Here is a 9,942-nt window from a genome sequence, read left to right on the forward strand (position 1 = left end):
GCCCCAATAAAGAGGAACTGAGTCCCCCGCGCCCAACAGCAGCAGCGATAATTTGTCCACCACCGTGAGTGGCTGACTTTTGGAGCAGATCCCCGAGCCCCATTAAAGCCTAGATAACTGCAGCCCAACCGAACTCTTGGCTGTAGCCTCACAGGAGGCTCATGAACCACCCAGCCAAAGCACTCCTGAATCTCTGCCCCATAACACGCCCCTCCAAGAAGTCCACGGCCTCCTCCCTGGCAACTGTGACTATGTTGCCTCATGTAGCAAAATCAACTTTGCAGATAGGATTAAGAATCTTAAAATAGAGAAATTATCCTCGATTATCTGGGTGGGCCTAGTCCTGGAGCCTGAACTCTATCCTGCCTGGGTTCTAAAACTTGTTTTTTGGGTAGGGGCTTGAGGGGTTGAGCGCTAAACCTTTTGCAGCCTTTTGAAATGGTGGCTACTGTCTACGGCCATACCACCCTGAACGCGCCCGATCTCGTCTGAAATGGTGGCTACTGTAGGGAGGGATTCTTAATTGTGCATGTGGACAGCTTACATGGAGGGGTATCCCTCAGGCTCTGATGACTCAACCTGCCCTTGATAATTTTCTTTCTTCTAGAGAAACCTTGGGGATGAGGTATAGAAACTACTTTTTGTTTTATTTTGTAGAGTATTAAGAAAAGTTATTCAACACATGGAAATGAGACAAGAGATACCTGCGTGTCTTCAATGTTCTAAGAAGCATTGGGAGACAGGCCCACACCGAAAGTACTGATTCTCTAGGAGTAGAGTCCTCTTGTTTGATTTATCACTGGCTCTTGATAGGGTCTCAGGTTCTACAAACTTCAATGCTCTTCTGGATTGGTCGACTGCAAATGCTTTTTGGAAACAAAAGATTGAAGGGATTTCTTGTCTAGTAGAAAGAATAACTTTAAAGTTTATAGCTTATGGTCCTGTAGCTTGGGTGACCAACTGTTCCCATTTGCCTGGGGATAGAGGGACTTCCCAGGACAAAGAACTTTCAGTGCTAAAACCAGGACTGTCCTGGGCAAACTGAGACTATTCCTCACCTGCTGCAAGACAGCAGCCAGTGTGGGAGCTCACATGACCATCTTCTTTTGGTGTGTTGTCTTTCACTAGCTGGAAATACTTTGGTCTCTCCCATAGGCCTCTGGACCAGTTTTCTCATACTGCTGTTCTGTCATTAGTAATAAACAATCCAAATAAATAAATTAAGCTAAATAAATAAAAAGGGCTAAATAAAGCTTTGACACACACTTCACCATTTGCATAAGAGTCATGCTTGTTTGGGGTGCCTACCTGGCTCTGTCAGTGGAGCCTAAGACTCCTGATCTCAGGGTTGTAGGCTCACTCAAGCCCCAGCCTGGCTGTAGAGATTATTTAAAAATAAAACTTAAGGGGGCATCTGGGTGGCTCAGTGGGTTAAGCCTCTGCCTTGGGCTCAGGTCATGGTCCCAGAGTCCTGGGATTGAGCCCCACATCGGGCTCACTGCTGAGCAGGGAGCCTGCTTCCCCCCTCTCTCTGCCTGCCTCTCCACCTACTTGTGATCTCTATCTGTTAAATAAATAAATTAAAAAAAAATTAAAAAAAAAAAGAACTTAAGGGATGCCTGGGTGGCTCAGTCAGTTGAGCATCTGCCTTCGGCTCAGGTCATGATAAAAGGGTCCTGGGATAGAGCCCTGTATCAGGCTCCCTCCTCAGCGGTGAGTCTGCTCCCTCTGTGATTTCTCTTGTTCTCTCCCAAATAAATAAATAAATAAATCTTAAAAGGTAAAATAAAACTTTAAAAAAAAAAAAGATCATGGTTTTTAGCCATTTTAAATAAGCAGTACAACAAGAGAAGGGGTTTCTTTGGTGAGAAGAAGTGGAGTAATACTGCCAGGGGACCAGGCCCTGGGGAGGCTACTGGGGAAGCTGTTTCTTTTTTTTTTTTTAAGATTCTATTTATTTATTTGACAGAGATCACAAGTAGGCAGAAAGGCAGGCAGAGAGAGATAGAAAGAAGCAGGCTTCCCACTGAGCAGAGAACCCGATGCGGGGCTAGATCCCAGGACCCTGGGATCAGGACCTGAGCAGAAAGCAGAGGCTTTAACCCACTGAGCCACCCACATGCCCCTGTTTCTATTTTTCAGTCCATTATTAATCCCCTCTTTCTTGAGCCTATAGATATGCTTAAGTCTCTTCTTTCTAGGGACATTTTCTCCCCTTCCTCCGTCCAATGGTCCTGCCTCCTATCTTCTCACCCGAGAGTGCAGTCTGGCTCCTTCCTAGCAAGAAGGAATCATCCTCCTCCCAAGATCTAGTGAAGGTCACTTACAGTCCAGATACAACTGAAAAGTTTCTAATCTTGGATTTACTGAATTCTCTGTAATAAAAAAAGTAATAAAAAAATTTATTGCACCAATATCTGGTAGTCGTTGGGTACCTGATGTTCTGTGAGTGTTTGTTTTTCATTGAGCATTTGACATTCTGTTCCCCAAGCTCTTGGCCACCTGGCCACTTACAGATCACCTGCTCCTCATTGGCTGATGGAACTAAACACCTCCTTCGTATCACTCAAGTCCACGCCTGTCGTCTCCAGTGCCAAGGCCTCAGTGTGGGCTAGCTCGCCTTCTAGGACGTTCTGGAATATTATTACTATTGCTTCCATGATTAAAAGACATCTCTGGTGGCTCTGCAGGACCTGAAGTCATAAAGCTAGCATGTACCCCAATATACAAACACAGCTGACCCTTGAACATGGGTCTGACCTGTGCAGGTCCACTTACATGGGATGTTTTTCAATAAATATGGTACATCACTGTAAATGTATTTTCTCTTCCTTATGATTTTCTGAATAATATATTTTTTAAGATTTTATTTATTTATTTGACAGAGAGACACAGCGAGAGAAGGAACACAAGCAGGGGGAGTGGGAGAGGGAAAAGCAGGCTCCCCGCCAAGCAGATAGCCCGATGCAGGGCTCGATCCCAGGACCCCGGGATCATGACCTGAGCTGAAGGCAGACGCTTAACGACTGAGCCACTCAGGCACCCCTTCATAACATTTTCTTTTCTCTCGTTTACTTTATTGTAAGAAAACAGAATGTAATACGCATAACATACAAAACATTTGTTAATGCACTGTTATGTTACTGATGAGGGAGCAGGAGGCTGGCTGAGGACAAAGCAAGAGCTGGCGCCTTGCACCCCCCCCTTCATCCGCTCCCCTCCATATGTGTAGCGTTCCTCAGGCACCCCTGACTGCCATAAAATGATAAATAGTTAACTTGCTGAGATCACAATCCTGCAAGACAGGAGTCTCCCTTGGTTTGCAAATGTCCTTGAGATTATAACAAAGAAGTTACCTTATCAATAGCCCAATTTCCAAAGACACAGAACTCAGTTCCTCAAGCCTAATGTCACCCTCCCCTCCATAAAAAACTGAAGGAGGTGGAAGTAGAAGGAAAAGTAAATAAAGTTAAATTTCTTCTAAACCTAAATCTCATTAACAAGGATGCTTGATAGCAGGAATGTAACATTCCACCAGACTTCCAATTGTCTTTACTTGATAGCAACTAAGCCTTCAATATCCTGATAGTATTCTTTGCCCCAATAGCCCTTCTGAACACCCCTTTGTCCTCACCTACCCAACTCCTGTGTATATAACCAACCACTCCTAACAACCCGGGGCAACCGCATCTCTGCCTGCCCACGGGCCCTGTCCGCGTACTTTAATAAACCACCATTTTGCACCAAAGATGTCTTAAGAATTCTTTCTTTAGGGCGCCTGGGTGGCTCAGTGGGTTAAGCCGCTGCCTTCGGCTCAGGTCATGATCTCAGGGTCCTGGGATCGAGTCCCGCATTGGGCTCTCTGCTCAGCAGGGAGCCTGCTTCCTCCTCTCTCTCTGCCTGCCTCTCTGCCTACTTGTGTTCTCTGTCAAATAAATAAAATCTTTAAAAAAAAAAAAAAAAGAATTCTTTCTTTAGTCGTCAGCACCGAACCTCACCCCACCGAACCTGACTTAGGTTCTGGGACTTCATCATTTTCATTAAGGCTTCCAGTCAACAGTAAGCTGTTAGTAGTTAAGTGTTAGGGAAGTCTAAAGTTATACGTAGATTTCCAGTGGGGTAGGGGCTTGGTACTCCACCCCCCCCATGTCATTCAAGGGCCAAATATACTTATTTAAAATTATACCATTGTATTAACATATTACTTAATATTATAAACCAGATACAGAGAAAAAAAATTCCCCAAAAGATAACATTCACACATTAAAGTGCTAATATGTCTTTCCTACCCCACAGTGGAGGTTGTAGGCCCTTGCTTGGAGGCTCCTGACCCACAGCAGTAAGTGCAAGTCTATAAGGCTGATTCTCAAGACTGGTCATGATTTGGTCCCTGCCCCTACTTCCCCTGACTCCCTCCCTTGTTCCTTGTGCTGGTCCGAGTGGAAGGAATGGAAGCTGAAGCTACCCAAACCTGCCTACTTTCTATTCACTGCCCCCCCACTTTGTTTGGAATGCTGCCCCCTGCCTTTGTTCCCCAAGCCCAAACCCTTTTGTCTTATTTATTCCTAAAAGCACTCCTTCTTCTGGCAAGCCATTTTTTTGGTTGCTTCTGCCTCCCTCCATACTCGGTACACTCACGTACAGCTTTTCGCCTTCTAGAGCTGTGAGCTTTCAAAGACAGTCCGGAAGGCACGTGGGTAGCTCAGTCAGTTAAGGGACGGACGCTTGATTTCAGCTCAGGTTATGATCTCAGGGTTGTGAGTTCAAGCCCTGTGCAGGGCTCCATGTTCAGTGGAGAGTCTGCTTGATACTCTTTTCCCTTTGCCCCTCTCCCTACTTGTGTGCATGTGTGCACACATACCCTCTCTCTCTGAAATAAATAAATAAATCTTAAAAAAGAAAAAAAATCTCATTTACCTAGGAGTCCATAGTACCTGATAAACAGTAACAGCGACAGTAATGACAGCTAGTACTTTTGTAGTATTAAGTATGTCCAACTACTGCTTCAAGTGTTTTACCCATATTTACTTGATTTAAACATCAAACATCCCTATTCTGCCAACAAGGACACTTGGGCACAGAGACGTTGAGTGACTTCCTGAAGTCATTTACATAGTATGCAAAGTTCAAGGAATGCTGAACTAAACTGAACTGTGTGTTTTCTATCACACCTGTGATGGGAGAAACAGTCACCCACGCTCAGGTGAGCTGGGAAACGCTCAGGCTGAGAAAAGGGGAGATGGCGCAGACACCCCAGCCTGAGCCTGCGCTGCCCCCTGCTGGCCATCTCTGCCTTCGCGGCCGACTTCACTGTCTGCAAGTCCCTGTCACCTGAGCTTGAGCCTGGAGTCTGGCGCCCAGCACGGAATACTCTGAGAGGGAGAGGGGCCAGGAGAACGTCGTGAGAATATGCAGGAGTAACCCGTGGATTCACACACCTGAAGGGCTGTCTTCCTGATAGGGACGGCTGCATGAAACCACTCAGAGTTAAGCACAGAATTGGGAGAATAAACCCTCTGCCCCCAAATGCCATAGAATGTACCCCAAACCAAGAGGAATGTTTATTATTTTAAAGAAAAAACTTAGGTGAGTGTCTGGATTCGTCTCACATTAGGTTCTCGTTCAGTTAGGATGGAAAACGAATTTACATGAAGATATTAGTTCTCAAACGGGGTGCCTCAAAGAATTATTAAAAAATGCAGATGCACAGGCTTCACTGAGAGCCTGCTAAGTCAGAAGAGGCAGCGCATACTATTTCTCCTCAGGGAGAGCCCCTCACTACATTTCCCCAAACGCACAAATCTCTAAGACCGTTGAGCATCCAGCTTTCCCTGTTTAAATGACAGCAATGCCCTTCTGTTTGGGCCTCAGCAGAAAACTATGTTATTTCTGCAACACCAAACTGTAGATGTTCGATAGCCATGAAAACAAAAAAAGCTCTGCCTATAGACATGCAAATTCTATCCTGTCTGGTGACAGCTCAACTGATTTTTTTTTCCCTCATGACAAGCAATCACTTTTGCCTCCTTCACACACTCATTATTCCCGACCTATCCTGGGTGTGTTCTTCAGATTTTCTTTTGAATCTGTTGTAACAGCTGCCCAAGTCCCTCAGTGATTACTGAGTTAAATAAGATGTTTAGCATGTGTCCACTTTATATCTGAATGAGAGTTCTGATCTTACCTTCCAGGAAATTTCTCTTGAACACACCTCTTCCATTCTTTGGCCATCAGCTATTGGTGCTCTTTATTTTGGCTGAACATTCAGGGGTTTCATCAGAAAAGGTTCCTGCCCTTGGAACCTTTCATCATATGCATAACGTCCGTCCGAGGGTTCCTGGAAGAAGGTGGAATAACCAGAAGAATTTATACTTCCAACTAAGGCAAAGGAGAGGTTAGAGCATTGGTTCCTAATCTTTTCTATAAAAATGAAAAGAACATACATTAGACTAAAATTAAATAAGCCCATCAAATTTTCACTGGGCTCTAACTTAGCTACCTTACTTACTCCTTCCTTACTTGTGTAGTTCATTGATTGATCAGAAATTACACATAGTTGGAAACTTTTCTTTTGAATGCCCCTTATGCCATCCTGTACCTTATGCAAGATATGGAAGATATAAGGTCCCTGTCATCTTTCTCAGAACACAGATTCACCAACAAGAACTAATGTTATTTATCCAACAATTAGTTATTGAGCACCTTTTAAATGCCAGGCCATTATATTGTCAAAAACATCATTCCAGGCAGTCGACAGCCTAGAGAGACACCGACAAATCAATACAAATAAATGTAAATTTTTCAAATATTGGGACCAATAGATAAACTGCATGTTTTGAACCAAAACTGCAATACATTTTGCAATTCAAAAAATTTCCCTACTCAGAAAAAGGAGAGGCCAAGGTGAGCTCGAGTCATGGAAGGTACTATCTTTTGCTGAATAGCTAATCCAATCCTCTGCTCCCTGGCCAACTTAGAGGCATAAGAGAACCATTTACTATGCTCATGGATTCTGTGGGTCGGGAATTTGGAAAGGCCCAGTGGAGATGGTTTATCTCTCCTTTGTAAGAGTAAGAACTGAGCAGGAAGATCCAACGGCTGGAGGTGATTCGAAGGCTAGGGTTGGAATCATGAACTTGCATTCCCCAGCCTTTGGCAGGTGACATGGGCTCTCAGCTGAGACTGCAGATCACCCACACGTGGCTTTCTCATGTAGCCTGCTCACATTACTGTGACTGCAGTCCAAGAGAGCCAGGGGGAAGCTGCATGGCCTTTCATGACAAGCCCTAGAAGCCATTTTGTCCCTTTTGCCATATTCTGTTCAGGGCTAGCTTCAAAGGATGTGACCTGTGCAGTCACCCAGGACCCCTTGCTAGGAACATCCTATACTTGGTTTAATACTCTGCCGTCACCGTCTTGAAATTCCTAATACTATTTACACAAAGGGACCCACATTTTTATTTTGCACTGGGCCCTACAAATTATGTAGCCAGCCCTGAATCTCTTCATCCAGACAATTGCAAAGGACTGCCCATGCTCCCAGCATTGGGGATAAAGACTCTCCGTCTTAAAGGGGCAGTGGGAAGGTTCTGGAAGAGTATGTGGGACTGGAAATTTTATTGTGACCTGTTTTAGAAAAGGCAACCTGCCCTAGACAGTTTGTGGCAAAGTTAAGTCATCACTTGGACTTTGGAAAGACTTTCTTCCACAGCCTCCCACAAAAATATATCCAGGTCCCCCTTGTTCCACAAGGCATCCCAAAGGGAGTAAAAAAGCAATATGTGGGGTGCCTGGGTGGCTCAGTGGGTTAAAACCTCTGCCTTCGGCTCAGGTCACGATCCCAGGGTCCTGGGATAGAGCCCTGCATCAGGCTCTCTGCTCAGCAGGGAGCCTGCTTCCTCCTCTCTCTCTGCTGCCTCTCTGCCTACCCTTGATCTCTGTCTGTCAAATAAATAAATAAAATCTTAAAAAAAAAAAAAAAGCAATATGTATCTGTCAATCCTTCCATTTAGCAAATCCTGACTAAGCACAGAATGGGGAACATTTACAGATGACTCTCAGACACCCAGCCCGAGTGGACTTGGTGTTCAGAGTGATGGAGTCTGTGAAGGGAGAAGAGAAAGCAAAGGGCGAACTACTGTTAAAAAAAGAGAAAACACTGACCCTCAGCCCTGGGTCCAGGGTCAAACGTGCTTTTCACAGGAAGCTACACCCTGGGTGTCCTGCAGTGTCCTGCTCAGGGGGACAGCAGACTGGAAGACCACTGATCTGAGTCAGGGCAGGCCAGTGTCACATAAACAATGAATCTTGGAACACTGAAAAAATAAAATTAAATTAAAAAAGAGAAAACAATGTGGTGTCTTTGGGGCATCTGCCTTCAGCTCAGGTTATGATCCCAGAGTCCTGGAATCAAGCCTCATGTCTGGCTCCCTGGTCAGTGGGGAACCTGCTTCTCCCTCCCCCTCTGTGGCTCCCCCTGCTTGTGTGTGTTCTCAATCTCTCTCTGTCAAAAAAATAAATAAAATCCTTAAAAAAGAAAAGCCCCAAATGGAGTCATTTGTACCCTTTAAGAGCAAACCAGTAAGTAGTGGATCGAGGTAAAGATGCCAAACAAAACAAAAACAAGGGAAATAAAAAGGTAAGGTGGTAAGGGTGTTGGTTTATTCAAAAAAGGGGTTCCAGGAGCCCAGAGGGAAGGCCTGAGAGAAGCAGCGCTTTGCCATCTCACTAACCATACCGTGTCTGCCTGTTCACCAGACTTCCTGGAAGGCCACAGCTGTCCCAGGCTCAGAACAGGGTGCTGCTCATGTAAATATCTGTGCAAGGCCCGAGGATTTGGCCCACGGTGTTTCTGCAGGATGATGTTTGGCAGGTAGGCCTGTTGACTTCACCCTGCAGCCCTTCCTCCTACCCCAGTCACCACTTCTCAATCCTTTTAGAGTTAGCTCTAAAGGTTAGATTTCCCTGGGGCTCAGCCCAAGGTCCTCCTGGCATTTAAACGTCTCCCTCTTTAGGTAACTGCCTTTATTCTCACAGAGTATCTCTGCCCCCTCTTCCTCCAGACTCATTCATCCGTCCCTTTGCAGCTGGACGTCTACACTTGGATGAATCATGGCCACCTCAAACTGAGCATGTCTAAAATGGAACTCTCTACTTTGCCCCACACCCCGTTCCCTCCAGTCTTCCCATTTCAGTAAGCATTTGCCTCCACCACCCTCACCCCCCTACATCCAATCCATCCTTTAAGTTCTTCCTCCAAACCACAACCCGGATCCACCCACTTCTCACCAGCAACTGAGCCACTAGCTCCCCTCACTCAGGTTGCTTTGGCAACTTCTTAATTTATCTCTTGCCTCTCCTCTTGGCTCCTTGTCCTCCACCCTCTACAAAAAAGCCACAGTGATCTTTTCAAACCATGTATCAAGGGTGTCTGGGCCACTCTGTGGTTAAGTGTCTGACTCTGATTTTGGCTCAGGTCGTGAGATCAAGCCTCTTCAGACTCTATGCTGGGTGTGGAGCCTGCTTAAGATTCTCTCTCACCCTCTGCCCCCTCCCCTTGCCTCTTTCTCTCTCTCTCTTAAAAAAAAAAAATAAAAAAGAATAGTAACAATAATAAAAACCTAAATCAGAGCAAGTCACTTTCTTGCTCAAACTGTTCAATGTTTTCCCATTACTTTCAGAATGAAAACAACCCCTCACTGTGGAGACTCTACAACACCGGGCTGCTCCGCCCCTCAGCCTCATCCCACATCCCCACTCTATTACCTAGCTTCTCTTTCTGGCACATTCTTTCAGCTATCCCCAAAGCTGCATTCCGGGACTCAACTCAAAGGTCCCTTCTGAGGTCTAAGGAAAGAAACCTGCCTTCCTCATTAAATTTTAGACATTGTCTCTTTCTTCGTTTAGTGCCCTTTCTCTCTTTTCCCACACGTGCTAGAAGGG

General features: G+C 45.3%; 1 long non-coding RNA gene across 1 annotated transcript; it reads right to left on the bottom strand.

Moving 5' to 3' along the window:
- Positions 1 to 592: 592 nt before the first annotated feature.
- On the bottom strand, positions 593 to 8,311 carry LOC309853829. Its single transcript, XR_014305975.1, has 3 exons — positions 8,164 to 8,311; positions 6,185 to 6,337; positions 593 to 866 (listed from the first exon to the last, which is right to left on the bottom strand). It is a non-coding gene; the product is annotated as an uncharacterized lncRNA (long non-coding RNA).
- Positions 8,312 to 9,942: the final 1,631 nt, after the last annotated feature.

This window comes from Mustela nivalis, assembly GCF_964662115.1.
Source record: "Mustela nivalis genome assembly, chromosome: 18".
In the NCBI taxonomy this organism is placed as follows: domain Eukaryota; kingdom Metazoa; phylum Chordata; class Mammalia; order Carnivora; family Mustelidae; genus Mustela; species Mustela nivalis.